Source organism: Scomber scombrus, chromosome 17 (assembly GCF_963691925.1).
Source record: "Scomber scombrus chromosome 17, fScoSco1.1, whole genome shotgun sequence".
Classification (NCBI taxonomy): domain Eukaryota; kingdom Metazoa; phylum Chordata; class Actinopteri; order Scombriformes; family Scombridae; genus Scomber; species Scomber scombrus.
Window position 1 is genome coordinate 8,773,895 of NC_084986.1, and position 18,632 is coordinate 8,792,526.

The window sequence follows — 18,632 nt, forward strand, 5'->3', positions numbered from 1 at the left end:
CATAAGAGTCTATCCCATCTGGAAATGGAAAGATGAATGACAGAAGCTAAATGAAATGCCACTCTGGGTAATGGGAAAGAGCCGGCGTCAGGAAAGCAGGTCACTTGAATTGCAGGGGATGTTCTTGAGTGGCTTTGCCTTCGGGCCTTGTGCATTCAAGCTTCCTCCTCAAGAGTCGATAATATTAGATCAACACACAAGCGCACACACACACACACACACACACACACACACACACACACACACACACACACACACACACACACACACACACACACACACACACACACACACACACACACACACACACACACACACACACACACACACACACACACGCACACGCACACGCACACACACACTGTACTAGGCACTGCAGGCTACTTGTGTAAAAAAAATCTGTATGCATTTGTTGTGCAGGTGACAATTTACCCTGAAAGAGGCAGCTGAAATGTGTTTTTCTTTTTGTATATATTTTAGTGTATAAAAAGAAAAGTAGAAACTGTAGCCATGGTGATGGTAATCATCATGGAGGTGAATGTTCTCTCTCGTGCTTTTTACCCCTCTTCCCCCTGCATTCTTGTCTCTTAATGCTTCAATCTCTGACCTCTTCTTTTTTGTGCATCTCTCCCGCCCCCTCTCCCCCCCTCCCTCCCCCTCTCCATCCCTCTGACCTGGATTATACTTTTTTTTTTTTTTTTTTTTTCCAGCTCCCTGAGCCGAACAATACGCTTCGGCGCATTAGCATGCAGCCCAGCCAAAAAACACAAATCCTGCTCAAGCTTGTGACTATCCCTCTTCCTCTTGTTCCTCACCATGGCCTCAGCCCTCCATCTTACACTCTGTTGTCTCTCACGCCTGTTTTCCGGTCATTCCCCGTTTCCGGTGCTTTCTCTCTATCCACAAGGCCTCCATCTATCTTATCCCCGCTTCCTCTCAGGGTCTTAAATTCCCTCTTTTCAACCCTCATTTCTCTCTCTCCATTTCTACCACCCCCACCCCTCACTCCTTTTCCCCTCCCTGCCGTCCACACTTCACTGCCCTGCCCGCTGGAGTGCTTGAGAGAGGGGAGCAGCATGCTTCATTTAATGACAATAATTAATTCTCCTTCTCCCGATCTTAATGAGCCAAATCAGTCACAAGCCCGAAAAAAGAGAGGGGGAAGAAATGAGGGAGAGTGAAGGAGTGAGACAATTGCCTCTCATCCTTAATGCCTGTAAACGCAGCTCTGACAGCCCCCCACGGCTCTGCTTCACTCACTAGGCATCCCTCACATTCTTTCAAACACTCGCTTTCTTGTACTCACCTGGTGTTCAGACACCTCTCTGAAGCCAAATCTGTATGATGACACTTCAGTGTGGCTGAATACAATAACTGGATTTTTTTGGATTTTTTTATTACAGCCCACAAGTTTCACTATAACCTCTGAATCTTGTTTTTCCAGGTGATGAGTTACCTGTCAGCTTTTTAAAGCAATGTCAATGACTTTTGAAAAAAAAAAAGACAATGTTTATTACTCTCATCGTCATATTGTTCATATTTACTCATTCACTGATGAGCTTTACCCTTTCCCAACACAGTGCTTCAAAAAATAATAGCATTGATTGTTTTGCGTCCTTGGTTATTGCTCTGATGATAATGGACTCTGCCACGGTAATTAGTGTGCACATGCAACTGGAATTATAATTAATAACAAACTGGCTGTTTTTTGCAAAGCAGGTTCAGCTTCACTTTTTCCTTCACTTCACATTAAACATTATCTGACATCTTGACTCCATCGTGTTTCATCAATGTCGAAGGAAATCGCATTGGCAACATTTTTGATAATTGAATAATTTTTAAAGCATATATTTGTTGGATTCAACATCAAAAATTAGATGTTTTAATACTTTTCTTTGTCAAACCTGATGGTGACCTCATTTTCTTTGGGTTTTGGGCTACTGTTCAAACAAAACAAGATATATGAACAGGTCACCTTCATTCTTCAGTTATTTAGATTAATCAATAATGAAAATAATCCTCAGTCACAGCCCTACACACATGTACATGAACACCAAACACACAGTCACGTGTGTTTGGCTAGCAGCAAATGACACAAATGTCACACAATTAAGAGTCCTGCATCCTCATCGCTGCCATTAAGCAGCATACAGTTCATCTATAGTTACTGTGACTCTTAACCTGAATGCTCTGCCCAAAGCCACAAGCCATGACTGACTTTCTAGGTCAAAACCAAAGCTCGTATAGCCAGGGGCAGTGTGGTCTCTGGTGTGGTCCAAACCAGATTGTTGTACTGAGGCTAATTTGATGTAGCTGACATCTTAAGTGTCGATAAAATGGTGGTTGTTTTATTTCTGATCAAAGAACAACCCCAAACTGTAGGTCAGGTCTGTGAGGAGCCTTCAGCTGATGTGCAGATTCAACGCAACGCAATGTTTTGTGCATGCAAATGATCGACCGACTAGTTAATCAAGGAGGCTGAGCTTTAAACAAGACACAGTTGTCTAAAATGATTAGCTGCATCTCTCACTATTAAGGCATCTAGTGCTTACGGACAAATGTGGTTAATTTAGCGTGACTTTAGAACAAAAACACAAAGAAATGAACTAAAAAACTATTTTTTTGACATATTTATCAATCACTGGGGGCAGAACACTCAACCTGAGCAACCAGTCTGTCAAAAAGACAAAAGCAGAGGTTTCCTCTTCAAAACAGCAACAAAATTGTGTTTGATCTGATGGAAATCTTTAAAGACAACATACAAATCTGTTACAGAAGAGTTTGCTCATGGGTGATTGCGTGTGTATAATGTGTTTGCTACCAAAATATCCTCTTCTTTGGATTAACATGTCAAGTTATTTTTACAGCCTGATCTCCAAGCTCCTTAAGATCCTAATGATTGACACTATCAACCAGATCTCGCAGGATTTGGGGGGTAAAGATCTGCCCTCATCACAAGCCCCTCCTAATCTGCAATCCTACAATAGTCTATAGATTCCTCCTTAGTCTTAAGATATCATTGCTAACCGGGAAGACTGATTTGACAGTGAGGATGGGGGACATTGACGTACTTCGTAACTGCTGTTTAGATCTTTGTCCCAGTTAGACATTAAAAAGACAGAGAGATGTCAAGTATCATCCAGTGCACGTCCAAAAAAAGATGAAACATCACTTCTCCTGTGCAACCCAACCTATTTTAAAATTGAGGTTTTGTCATTGAAACTTTTGTTGTGGAGTGACGTGTGGCTAAATAAAGGTTAAATAGCAGTAAAATCAATGTAATTACCCTGCCTGTCTGGCCTGCCTACAATACACTAATGCTGCAATTAATAGACAGGGATTGACAGATGGATTAGTGCTTTAAACAGACAGAGATTATTCCTCTGAGCAACTAAAGAGGAGAGGAGAGGAGATCCAACTCCCAAAAGATCCTGAGTCCCCCTTCGGCTGTTTTTGAGAGGAAGTTATGGAGCAAAAACAGCCCAGAATCAGACAGAGTGGGCCCTCCGAGGTAAAGGGACATAAGAAAGGGACGGGGTGACTGCAGTATTACATCACTAAATTCATTGCTGTACATCCTTGCCTCTTCGCTGACATTTCCAACAGTGAAGCAAGGTATCTGGGGTCAGAAATGATGTCTCACTGCCACAGCTGACCCATTACATTGCTTTGAAAGGCAGTGATTATGTTGGCGAGCTAGCGAGACAAAAACACAGAGGCCCAAACAATAGCAGGAGGTCACCTTGATACAGCTGCCTGCCGGAGACAGAGCTCAAACGAGGAGAAAATGACTCAATTACAACCAGGCACACAGCAGAGAGCTGGGAAAGGGGGCAGGGATGGCAAAGAGAAAGGAAAGAGAAGAATAAAGAAAAATACAGATGAGGCATTTGTAAAGCTCCCGCATTTGATTAGATACATGCTGTGCTGCACGGCTGAGAGAAATCCGTAAACCAGATTACTGGATTGTGCTCAAATTGGGATTTAAATGTGAACACTTCACAAATTCAGTTCAATTTAAAACCTGCATTTAAGGAATAATCTGGAAAAAATGACATTAAATTGTGTTTAAGGGAGTAAAATGACATCAAAAGAAATTGAATTTTAATGCTTATATTAGGTATTGCTTAAACATTTCATTAAACGAACAAATGACCATATGCACATATTTGATGTTTGGCAGCCGTGTAGTGAGGTGGGCTGCTCTGGAATTTAAATTCAATTTTAGTTGTTCTGCTTCATGTGTATGACCTTGAAATGCCAGGTTTGTAATTTCTAAAGGCTAAAATATAGCGGTAATATGGAAACTGGATTTTAACAAAAAAAAAAAAAAAAAGGAAAAGATCACTGAGCTTTCTTCCTCATTCTGTGTGCTACAGTTTGTGGATAATCAAGGCACTCACTTTGTACGTTGTTCAGTCAAGGACAATTCAAATTTCAAAGGTGATCAAAACAAGTTAGATTAATTACTTCTCAGGATTGTATGTTTGAATTGGAAAATATACTGTATTAATCATTTTGCACTGTGGTAGATATCTAACCACATGAGGGCCCGACAATATTAGGAAGTAAAGGCGTCCAGCTGAACTGACAGCATGACAACATGTACCCATACATTGCCAGTGGCCTGCTTCTTCTATACACTATGGGAAACAAGGATTTTGACTAAATTTGGAGCCTGGCGGAACACAGCTTAAACATTCCCACCAGAGGATACCCTGAGCCAGGAGCTCATCCCTCAGCAAAGTGTAGAAAATCATCTGAGGAGTCAGAATGAAAGTGCCTGTGATTTGTGTGTGTTAGTCTGTGGTCAAACAGATTCATGACATCAGTACTTGTCATTGTAAGCAATTTACAGCAGAATTTAAAGTGTGATGCACTTGAAGGAAAATAAACTGAGCATGTTGAGCACACGAGTTAAGGAAATCCTTGAATTTTACTTCAATTTGAAAAACATTGCCAAAGTTCAACCGTTCTTGACCTGCAATGATGAAAAAATCAAATCAAATAAAAATTACAATTTCATTTCAAACAGACTAGGCTATTGTACTGCATTATTCACAGGTATTCAAAAACACAATTGTCAGGCTTCAGCTGATTCAAAACTCTGCTGCCAAATTGTTAGGCAAAAAAAAAAAAGTAGCATGTTCATCCAGTTCTAGCAAGCCTGCAGTGGCTTTCAGTATCTTTGAGAATGTATTTTAAAGTTCTTCTACTTATAAATAAAGCTCTAAATGGCATTTGAGCACTCTATATTGCAGGTTTTCTATCTATATTCTATTAGTTTGCCAATATTCTATACATACTCCCTCCCAAGAAAGTTGGGAATAAAGTTTTTGCCCTCAAACACCTAGAATTAGTGTAGACATACTCATTTAACCGTTTCAACCACTTTTACACTTTATTGGATGGCGCTGATAGCTAAAGGGGTGAAGAGGAAGAGAGGCAGGAATCAGATTTAATTGCAGTAATTACTGCAGAATAAATGACTCACTTCATGACTGGTTTGCAATGTTATGACCAAATGAAGCCTTTCACAAATGTAAAGAGGCTGCAGGGACCTGAAAAGACCACTCACGTCCTTAAATAACGCTTCAGAGTGAGATCTTGACAGAGCTTCTATCAGCACACAAGGCCTAAAGGTCACAAAGGAAACTTTTTATAGATACTGGATAGGGGTGGGACAAACATTAGATATTGGAACATACTGGGATATCCCCACTTACGACTTATACATCAATGAAAACATTTTAAACATCAGACCACTCAGAATAGATTTAACTACTTTGGCTCACCACTACCACAGCGCCACATGTCTGCCTCCTTATGGAAGCGCTGAACAGACTGGTTACAGTCAATGGATGGTCATTTTAGGTGACAAAGAAGAAAAACTGCAAGAAAAATAACCAGCCATGAGCAGCTGCTGTCAGACTCTCTGTGTCCACCAGAGCTTTGACAGTCACTAGAAGCACATTTAAGGCCCTTTGTGAAGGTTTCTGTTTGGTATCTGTGTTGTCTGAGTTACCGGCTCTGCTACGAAAGGCTCTCTACCGAGTGTGTAGCCGTAGCCACTGCTGTTTATCATGTTAACGTTACTGTTGTCACTCGTCAGCCTTGAATATCTTATAAAGCTCTGAATATAGCGCAGTTAGTTATCGGCGGGTCGTGCGTTGTGTTTACTGCCAAAGAAAAGGAATAAATCTTTGGGTTATTAGCATGACGTCGCCTCTCTGTCGTCTCCTATCAGGCTTACTAACGCTGCCAGCAGCTCTGTGAGAGGCACAAACTGAGTTTACAGTTATCAGTGTTGTGATATTTATACAAACTGAAGCTGCAGTTATCAGAGTTGTAATATTTATATAAACTGAAGCTACAGTTATTCGTGTTGTAATATTTATTTATACTTGGGGGCAAATATTTTCTGTAAAAACTAAAGTACTGCTAATAAACATTGTACATTTTCTAAGTACTTTCTTCTCATTGGAATATATTTTCTTATTTTTAGTTGCAGTTATCGTAATATATTAGACTATTTCTTTGTGATATATTGTGTATCGCAGTATCACCTTTGATGTTATCGTTATCGTGGGAAGAATATTGCCCACTCCCCACAGCTGTTCCTTCAAGTGCCATGTTTTATCGAATTCAATAAGATGACTGAACTAAATAAATAAAATTTAATCTTCAGGATTATTAGAGTAATATATTTATAAGACTGTAAGGCAAGTGTCAATTATACTTTCCAAGGCCATATAATTACAATCCATGTGCCAGTGTATCCTAACATATATATATACAGTATATAAACTCTAAAAAACATATTTTAATTGGCCAAAGTTAATTTTAGCAGCAATGATCACAAGTGATCACTCTTAAGAACTCCATGGTACATGCAGGCATTTTGTCCACAACTTTTTCAAACACAGATGTAGACAGTGTAGAGTATCTCTGTTGCACCTGTGTTGCACTGCAGCTTCAAGCTGGATATAGCTGCTGCTCAGAAACAAAAAAGTCAGATTTTATCTTTTCATGGGCAACTGACAGTACAAAGACTGAAAAAGCAAGTTGGACTAGGAGTAGAGATCACAGCTTTTTGTGGCAACCTTGCACAACATCTGAGACACAATACATGGGAAACGATTCAACATGACCGAACGATACAGAAGGGAGTCTTTACAGTGAGAATGAACAGATGTTGGAGGAGAGGAGGCTTAAGGTGAAAAAAAACCCGATAAAGATGATCACATTTAAAAAAAAAAAAAAAAAAAAGAGAAGCCATACAGTGTATTCCCCAGTCCCAGCCACATCTTTTCCCCACAAGTATCAACTCTATCAGTCATAAAAATGTGCTCCTGACAGTCTCTCAGAAGAGTCAGTGGCATGTAGGCCAATATATAAAAAGCTTTTCCTATGCCTGGGGCTAGCCAAGCCTTGGCAGCAACCAGCCAGCTCCACTGTGGCTGCACACATCAAACACATGGACATGTACTGTATGCACACACACATATGGGGATATTTATCAGCTGGGAGACCTGGGTGTGTGAGTACAGTACCGTATAAATGTGTGTTTATAAGAGTGAAAGGGGCAAACAAAGAGTGATTGAACAGACTGAACCTGTGTGTGTATGTGGGAGTGTGTGTGAATTCATAATCATGGACATGTAGGCCTGAATGATATTCTTGACACTCATTCATGCTCCACACACCTTCATCTTGTTATAGTCTGTTCAAACAATAAATCATTCTCATGATATAGTGAAGCACACAGGACATCAGAGGCCAGTTACGCACATTAGAAATTGGCTTTTTAAAAGGCAGTGATACATTTTTAAGGCCTTGTATTATCACCTTAATTCTGAGATTTAATTTGACTTTTTGTGTCTGAACTTGAGTAAGCGAGTACAAATATCATTGGAGGGATTGCCGATTGCAAATTCTAGTTTTCAAATGCTAACTGACTTAGCAAAAGCCATAATGCCAAAACCTTCATGAAAAAAGAGACAGGGCTACAGTTCCCCTCTGAACCCATGTATCTCTTAATATTCCGAGGAAACCTGTGTGCTGGATATTTGTTTTTTGTCCCTGGTTCATTGAGCCTATACCCCAGGTTTAGCAGGCCTGAGCTACTGTGTGGAGTTCACACTGGCCCCAAGCTATGGCTGTGGCCCCATTCTGCCAGGAAAAACCAATTACTTAGTATTTGAAAGGCCTCTGAGTGCCCGAAAGGGGCCCATCATTTAACCATGAGACACTGCAACTTCACTCACTGCCGGCCTTTCAGCACTGGGTCATACCGACGCACAAATTCACAAAAGGGACACATACAACACATACACACACCCTAAAATCATATGAAAGCATGCACCCCCCGGATCTAAACAAATGTGAAAGTTCAAATTAGCGAAGGTACTTTAGATGTTATTAATGTAATATATCAAAATATCTCTAGTTTTACCTGTTATCTGTCATGAACGAGTTTTGACATAGAAAACACAAATATATCAGCAACATTTATGAGGGAAAAATATATCTAGAAATATCAAATCTCAAAAAAATGTCAGTCCAGAAAGTTGGTGTGCTCTCTTAACTGTATTTTCTAATTAATCTTTAACAAGCGTTGGACAGTGAGTCAGCAGCTAACAGAGTGACCTCTCACCACCACAGATAGGGTTAGCTTTCTACTGCTCAGTGTCTTCTTACCATCATCACATTCAAACACACACACACACACACCAATAGTTAAGCTCATGCAAATAAACCCTGGCGCTAACTAGTACACTTAGACACACAGTCTAACGTCAGGTCTGTTGTACCAGACGTGGTGTCACACATTACCCTTTACGGGAAGCCTTGTTTAGCTTGAAGAAGCTACTCTTGGTTTACACTGTGATATATCTCTATCTGTAGCTCATCAACTGTATTGTGAGGCAAAACCCTTGAACACAGATCTACTTCAGGCTGATCCGGTTTGCCCCCCAGTGCTCTCACTACGCTCCCTCTTTGTCTGTCCCACTCTGTTTCTCTCTGCAGGATAAGTTAATGAGTCTAATGAGGATAAAGACTGAAGGGGAGAGAGGGGAAAAGACAGAGAGGGAAGGAGAAAGGGGGGAAGCAATCAGATGTGGCTCTGCCCAGCCTTTGGCAATGACAAAGTGGAGCAATTATGCATGAAGGCTGTGACATTGACTGTGGCATCACCTCTTCTGCTGATCTGTTAAAAAGCAAACATACTCTATAATTCAGTAAGGCACTCACTCAGTCCTACACGCACAGTCTCATACAAACACACATCTCCCTGCCAAACACATTCAAGGACACAGATGATCATTCTTTGACAAGTTAATACGTCTGCGCACACGGATGCGTCGTTGGCTTGAGCGAGCCTTTCACACCACAGGTCAGCGGAAGGTTAGAGCTGTTCTGCGATCTCTCACACAGTGGTTGTGATAGGTACCGGCTGAGGAAAGTATTCCAATTACGTGTCCATCAATTACTTTTAGCCTCTCATCTCTCTCTCAGGACACACATGCACACAAAGCCTACCCCTTATAGTACACGCCTGCAGTTCCCATCTTCCCTCTCCGCTGCCCCATTTGATGCTTGGTTGCATATTAATGGTGTCATGCATGACAGAGATATTGATTACTCACAAGAATGAGCCTACAGTGCCTCTGATTTACACGCTCGCTCGTAAACATAGAATCCTACAATTACCATCATATCGTAGGGGCTTACTGTAGAACCATCCAGGGACGCTATAACAGCTACAGGTGAGCATACAATAGGAATTATACAATGGCATTCTTGGATCTGTTTTAGGAGAGGGTAAAATGGAAAACGAGAACTGTGGGGTGGATTTTCTGTTATATAAGGGATGATTCTGGTTTGTTACAACTTGGGTTTTATTGAACTGCTTTTGGCAATCTTTCATAATGTTAACAATAACACTACACTTAAAAAGTTACTGTTCATGCTATATTTGTGTCGGCAGAGTTTTTTCTGTACAATGAGGGATTATTAACAACATTTTGGGGGGGCCACTGCTTTAAAAAAAATCTCCAAATACATTGGTTTAGATAATCAGGCTAAATCAGGCTTTGTAGTGATGTCACCATGTTCCTACATGTCAGCAGTGATTTTCATGAGTACAGCAAATATGAGAGAGAAATAAAGACCAAAGTTACTGAAATAGGAACCAGATTGTAATAAAGCAGAAGTATCCTTTAAAAAGTAACTTAAATACCTCAAACTCTTGTTTTTGTTGACCCCCAGTTGTTAACTTCTCACCTGAATGCAGTGATGTACAGCTGTGCTCCAGTATCGCTGTTAGGTGTAGTTATAGGTGCAACAAAGCACACCTTCCAGTGACAGTGGGTGAGATCAGAAGTGAAACAGGCTGACAGCTTCAACCAACAAGTGCAGTGAAATAATATTGTTGTTTGTTTGTTTGTTTGTTTAGCCTAGTGTAAGCTTTGTCAATCTTGAAAGAATTACTGGCTCTTAAATATTTGGTTACGAATTGCAATATGACCTTCCCCAAATACAAGGAGGAAAAATAATAGAGGCAATCAGGCAAGCAGTCATGCCAGCCAATCATGGACAGCTTGGTGGAAAAATGTCACCACTGCACTTAAAATGCATGCAGTGGCTATAACAATTTGTCTCAGAATAAGAAGGCCACACCCTATAGAAAAAAGAGTCCTTTAATTTTAAAATGCTGATTTGCTGTTAGTCAGTTGAGAAAATACGGGGTGAGGATGTAAATGACAGATGCTGTGCTTTCCCCTGAACAGCTACAGTCAATGTGTCCTTGAGCACAGTATTTAACCCTGTGACTGGCATGACAAAACATAATCCATGAATAAAAGCCTTCTGAAGCCACGTTCCTATTTATTTTCAATCTCGAGCGAGCGCACACACACACACACACACACACACACACACACACACACACACACACACACACACACACACACACACACACACAAAAAAAACACATACCAAAAACATTCAAGTTAAGGGAGTATTCGCTCTCACTGACAAAGCAACATAAAATGACAGAACATGACAACTGTATGTGAAACATGCAACTGCCTTAGGAAGACACAAATAATTACAGATTTTAAATGGATCAATCCCTCCGGCTTTGCTTTCATGAATCTAATGGTGTGTGTGATCAGACACAACTAGAACAATCACACAGAATTCCCAGTGTGTCATATTTCACATAAAAAGACACACACAAAGACTCACACCTGTCAAAATCTACTGCGGGGTCATAACGCGTTCCAGCAATGGAGTGTGTTCGCTCAGCATATTCCTGTGCAACTGATCAGCCAATTACACGACTAATTATTGCCTCTTGCAGATCTGTCAGACTCCGCAGGCGCGGGGCAGTGGAGATCAATAGAATGTGTTAATCCGAGCAACACACACATATACACACATGCACACCGCTGAAAGGGGGAAGATGATCAAACGCTATCAAATGCCTCTGTGAGTCTCTCGGAGGACCCCTAGTCAGGCGCTGAGGCAATAGGGGTTAATGGGTGTGTTGCGATGCTTTGAGATTCGCCTACAAGAACATGCAAGTTGAATCCATTATCTGCAGAGCAAGACTCAAATTACCAAAAAAAAGAGGAGAAAAGAGAAAAGATAAAAGAGTGAAATGATGTTTTGTTTACTGAAGGCTTCAGGGAGGGTCGGGGCTAGGACTGGAGTGGATTAGGAATAGGTTGAGTAATGGAAGAAGGGACAGAGGGACACATGGATAAAGGAGGGGAAGACGAGTTTTACAAAACAGAACTGAACTTCAACTGAACTGGGAGAAATGGAAGAGAGAGTAACAGATCAAGAAAGAGACAGAAAAAAAGGGAGAGCAGATAATTTAATCATGAGAGAGCAGGTACTATTTTGAAATTGTACAAAGGAGAGAATGAAGAAAGAGAAGGGGTAGAAAGAGAGAAAATGTAAAGTGAACTGATGACTGACCGATAGCTGAATGAAAGTGGGACGGCTATATATATATATATGCAGGGTACATGAAGTAAGGGGGAGGTGGGTGTGTGACTAATGGGTAAGGGTTAAAGAGTGACAAAAGAATGGGTGGGAGGAAAAGGACAGGGGGATGAAAGAGAGGACAGATAGGGAAATATTTAAAGAGCAAGTGCAGGGGAAGGGGTGGAGAAAAAGACAATTAGGAGTGATTGCAAGAAAAAAGTACATAAATGATAAAGAGAAGGACAGTCACTGTAAGTTTAGAGCATAGAAGAAAGAAGTAGCTGTGGCAACAATTGAAGTATAAACTAGAAATATGGCCTCCACCAACTAGTCAAGTTGCAGTTCATATCCATGTCTGTCCAGACTCTAATATTTGTTGTGAATGAATTTAATATAAAAGGTATTGAGTGTATCTTAGCCGTGTATTTGTTTACAAGCTTGCCAAATAAAGCTGATTCTGAAATAACACAAATTTAAACATAATTTAAAGCTACAAACGCAGTCTGATACGGATGTTCTGGCAAAGAAGCTACTAACTCTAAAATGTGGATGCTTCACATACATCTTCAACCCTTGACAGCACAGAAGATCAATACAATTATTATAGTTTCAAGCTGGGCACCCTAAATTAGTGTCACCAATTCATAACCCTAACCCTGAGTTATGGTGTTGAATAACGGCCAGAAAAAAAGAAAAAAAAAACCTTTGACCTTTTGGATATAAAATGCCATCCCTTCATTATTATATCCTATTAGACATTTGTGTGAAACTTTTCCATAATTAGCACATTTTGAGTTATGGCCAAAAAAAGCATTTTGTGAGGTCACAGTGACCTTAACCTTTGACAACCAAAATCTAATCAACGACAAACGGAGAACCCAGAGACGTAATGCTTCCAGCTTCCATGGCTTTTGCCAGTGAAGATGAATACAAGTTGAACATATACAAGAGAGTCTTCTCAGTACTCTATGTTGTGATGACTCCAAGGCTGTAGCTACCATTAAGCACACTGAGGTCATGTCTTCTTCTGTATATTTCTTGGAAAATTTTAAGGTTTAAGCGACTTATGGGAACTTTCACATTCTACAATTAAAATAGCATTTAGGCCGACGAAAAATACATAAATAGAGCACTAGGACAAAGTATCAACATCAGTGCCTATATGATACCTTGCTTTGGAAAAAAGGAACAAGTTTTGACCATTTTCTTTTTCATTTAACACAATATATTAAACTGCTCAGTGTTTTATCATGTGTTGCTTTAATAACTTAGAAACATTTCCTCATTTAAATGGGAAATTACCTTATTTAAAAGCCGAAAAATATTAATTGACACCAACTTATGATATTTGACACATTTTGGTACTCGATGCTATGAATGCATTTTTGTCATTACTCTGAATATAATGAGTTTCATGCAGGCCCCTACAAAGAACAGCATTTGTGTTCAAGAATTTCATTCCTGGTGGTTTGAAAAAGGTTTTTAAAACAGCATTTAGACCTTCATCTTTGGAAATGATATTTACAGACTGTGTAATTGAACAGTTCATACAATAAGTAAAAATTGGAAATTTCCATATATTTAAGGCAGTAGACTTGAGGGTGGGAGCAGGGGTCACTTTGGACTACTAACTAGAGTATTTCTAACATCCTGTATATACTGTACATTATCAGCAATAACGTTCAACTCAAAACAGCTCATAAAGAGGGAAATAAAGACATCTATTCTCAACCCACACATGAACATATATGCATATGTGTGACCAAATATTCCCCCCTGAAGCCAACCAGCACAGAACTTCACACACAGCTGGATACGTACAATGCACACCAACACATACTACTACACACACAGTGAGTGCAGCGTTGGGAGCTGATCAACGCTTGATTATCTTCCCTCAGTGAAGCGCACCCTAAGCAGAACCAAATCGGAAGGCTTCATTAGCATATCATCTGCATAATGGCTCAGCCAGAGCAAGGGCATTCGCCTGCTACGTGGCTCTTACCATGTCTCACTCTGAATTGGGGAGGGGGTTAGGGTTAGAGATTTGTTTTTTATTTGGTTATAACTAAGCAGACGTTGGGTCTCTTTTGAGTCACATGACTGCCTTAGACATCTCAACTGCCCAGTTAATTGAAGGCAAGATAATAAAAAAGGAAATTCAACTAAAGATAATTTTGCTCTATTGTTTACAATTGCTGGAGTTTCTTTGCTGATACATCCAATTATAAGCTTGTCTGCTGCAAATTAAAGTATGAACACGTGGCCATGAATGTTTGTACAGTGAATATTAATTGCCTGAATATTTTTTATTTTAGCATACTGAGCAAATCTTTGTTGCAAATTACCTGGGTAATGTTTGGAGAATGTTAGCTTATATAAATATGTGAAAATAATAATAATACATCCCCAAAACACTGATGAAATGATCAATATCACTCTGGTCCGATCAAACAGAATGACCACTTATACAAATGTCTATCTTCTGTTCTTCCAAGGGTAAAAAAGCCATGGGATGTAATGAGGCTTCTTAGAATATTTATTGCCTTCATGAAAAGATTTCATGCCCCACCTCACAAAGGTCTGCCCTTGGTTAGTGTTTGAAGAATGACTCTTTCTTTTCACCCTTTAACATCATCACTTAGTTTGTAACTGCCATGTTAATACAAGTCATGGTCATCTTTTCCATTAGTTCTGGCTCTTTTTCTCTTGACAAGTACTTGCTGCCTTCATCGCGGTTCACAGGTAGAAATGTCACCAACTTAGATGAAACATTTTTTTTGAATAGAGACGGCACCTTTTTTTTTTTAAGTCATCGGTGTCAGATTGTTCGAGCATGCTGCTCTGCTCTCTCATTTCAGCACATAAGAGTGCACTCAGAAACGTAGAAATAACTTGAAAGTAAGAAAACAGCCATCCTGTCAGGCAAGAGTGCTGCCATGTCATATTAGATACGATAGATATGGAGGCTCAGGAGGTTGTTACGTCATTGTAGGGAGAGACAGACGAGCAAAAAAAGGTAGATGGAGAGCCAAAAAAGAAAGAGAGAACTTGGAAAGCACATATATAAGTTAGGGGTTTGGGAAAATACAAAAATTGGAGAACTAGAAAGTAAAAGTTTTGTTATTACTTATAAATGTGTTATTTTACTAATATAAACTGTTTAGGAGCTATTTGGGTCCAGGTCTGTCCCAAAATACATATCATGCTGATTTTAAAGTGTAATTGAAGGCTGATTGAGGTCATGTAGCTGTTGCAATGTCATCAATAATCAAGAAATGTTTCTCAAGAGGTTATATGTGCATGTATCTTTGGTTGCACTGTACTTGCACAACGACCATTTCAGTGTCAACTGGGCCACACCTAAAATAATTTGGCAAAAAAATAAAGGAAAACTGCATGAAAATTATAAAAAAAAACTATTGAAAAACCTTTTTTCAAGGTCACACAAGAGTATGGATTAATACTGCAGATGTAATGTTGGACAGATGAATCCAGTAAAGAGGGAATTTTGCTTCTATGTCTCTCAGTTAAAGAATACAAATGTACAGTTCTTTTTTATTTGCCCATTGCCTAACATTAAACCAAATGTTCTGAGATATCGTGCTAACTAGTGAACTAACAGGGAACATAACTTCCTCAGCTGGGGTAACAAACTGACAGAGAGGATGAATTAAATAAAGTAGAAACAGAGAGAGAGAAAGAAGAAGAAGAAGAAAGAAAGAGCAGTGTGCTCCAACAGTGGTTGCTGCATTTCCTGCCATTCTGCTGCCATGTTTGTTTACTTTCTCCCTGGTGTGAACATGTATGCATGGCTGCAGCCATCACATCTACACATGTCACCCCTCTGCAAAATCACACACACACACACACACACACACACACACACACACGCTCCCACATATTCCTAAGCCTTCCTGCGCTCATACTTAGACTCTCACAATACAGCCCTTCAAGCAACATCTTAACCTAGTTCTTCGCATAAATCCCACTCATAAGGTCTCAGGCACTCCACAAACAATATACAGCATTCCTGAGTTTTCAGCCAAATGTGTTCACTCAGTGTACTACTAGTCCCGCCTGAGAATCCCGTTCTTTAATTGCAATGTGTTATTTTACGACATTTAACATATTTTTTTAACAAAAATTTGAGTTTTTGCCACATTTGTGAAAGAATTGCAGACCAAAAGATCATTAAAACATTGTGGTCATCAGATTGTGACACTTTTTTTTAACCACTGCGCAGGTACAGTAAGAACATTTGAACTTGCATATCAGTCACTACTCAGATGTACGTTTATGTAATGAGTAAACATTATTTGTCACTGTGTGTGAGCTGTGTATATTTCATGTTTGCCCAGCAGCAAAGCCGATAATGATAGTTCAATATTTTGTGCAAATATATTAAATATTTTGCAGAGAAAGTGGCTTAACCAACAGCAATATTCTTTTGGTGATAAGCAGCAATGCAAATAAAGATGGACAAATATGTCAGTTACATATTTACATGTTCCCTCTCTCTCTCTTTCTCTTTCTCTTTCTCTCGCTCTCTCTCTCACTGTTGCGTAACCACTGACGCACTCATGATCCGTGAAAAAGTGAGAATCAGTTTTGCTCGGTTGATCCCAGAGGTCAGCAACAGAGAAAGAGAGAGCCGAGAGAGAGAGGTAAAGAGAACACAAGGCCAAAAGAGAGTAAAAAAGAAAGAGAAAGAGGGAAAGATGACCAAGTATCAGGTTTGCATTGGTGAGTTTGTGACTGAGAAATGGTAAAAATTGCTCGCTGGAGCTGACAAGGTTGCCTGAACATCTGTCTTTTGTTTGGGGGGGAACCACAAAAGAGCAGAATACGATATAACAGAAAGCAATGCAACAGAAAAAAAAAAATGGAAAAGTAAAAGCCAAAAAACAAAACAAATGAAGGAAATGGCACAGCAAAGTAACAAAATACAGACAGAGAAATGGGGGAAATGTGTAAAGGACTATACATCAATACATCCCCTTTCAAGTCAGATTCTACTAACAAATGTAATGAAACCAGTGCAAAAACTAATAAATACAACAGCTCTAAACTTCAAACAGAATTGCTTGTTACCTCCACTTTTCAGGCACAATTCTGAACAATTTAGCTTCTGGCTTCTAGGGATTAGAAGCGAGGGCTGGCAGGGTGAAATTTTTACTCTAGCCAATCTGTTTTGGGGTTTTTTAAACAATGGAGTGCAAGAGGAAATCTGCGGTGTGTAGGGGACGACGTCTGAAGCTCATATTTTCTGACTGCTTGAGTAGCAGCCGGTCAGTGCTGAAATCAATTTGACCAATGCCCTCAATTTTAACAACTTTGAAATCCACCTCGAGGATTCTGGTGTAGTTTCAGACTGAGTAATGGGGAGAGGCAAAGTTAAACTCAATTTCAGGGTGAGCGTCTGGCCATTAAACGCCATTTATCAACAGCACGACCAACTCATGCCAAAGCCAATAAGTGCCAGCTGGTGCTCTGAATCCCAAAGTCTGAAGCATAACAGGAAAAACCCATTTTCATTGCCTCCACGACACTGCATGGATACAAACAAAACAAACCTCTGATGACATCCAGCGCCTGCCCCAATCTCACACATTACAAAAGGACAGGAAAGGACAAATGTCACATTTTTCAAATATTCAATCATGGGTCAGCAGGTTAAGGACTATGTTTAGATAAGTGGGATGCTGAAAGACAATATGTTCTATCTTATCTTATTATATTAAGCAGTAAAACAGCAGTGGACCAAACATGTGTTCATAATACTTTGACACTGGAGTTGGGAACAAAACACAACGGCATAGTTGCAGAATTCAAAACTTTAACATTTTTATCAAAGAATAGGGTATTCTCTAATGAAGTTGTTCATCTTTTGTACTAATGATTCATGTGCAGCTATAATCTTCCCAAACATCAGCATTTAAACCATAAACTGTGTGTCTGCTACCATGAATTTGGGATTGTTGACTGAAGAAGTTGGTCGAGCCATGTTTGAATTTTGTAAAATTCAAACCTGGACAGAACTTCTGACCCATGGCATAAACTGATACAGGCTTAATTGAAGATGTACCACTGAACACAATGAATGATCAGAAATCTAAATTTGTCTAATCTGTAGCACTTCCTTGTTCCTTCATGAGTACAACAATAAAACAAATTCTTATTTATGAGCATTAAGTGCACCAACTCTTCAGAAAAGCAGCAATCTCATTACTTTCACTTATCGGATAGATACTGCACCCAGACCGCTACTGTCTGTAAAGTTTGGTGTCAAATGACCTGCACTATAGTGGTAAACTGCTAAATCAAAAGTCACTGAGATATCTGCTTTAGTCCTGGCAGGGTCCAGTGGGAATGAACTAACCAAGAAGCTCAGAGGAGGATAGACAGAGCGGTACATAAATTCCACTGAAGTCTGGCAGGATATGTGGACAGGCAATAAGCACAAACATAGCACTCCCATCTTGAGCCTGACTGTGATGTGAGGCTCATGATGTCCACAGTACTTTGAACTGGCGAAACACAAGAGTGAATAAGGAGGAGGAGGAGAGAGAGGATAACTAGAAAACTGAGGCAGACAGAGATGAATAGGGTGGGACAAAGGCAGGGAGAGA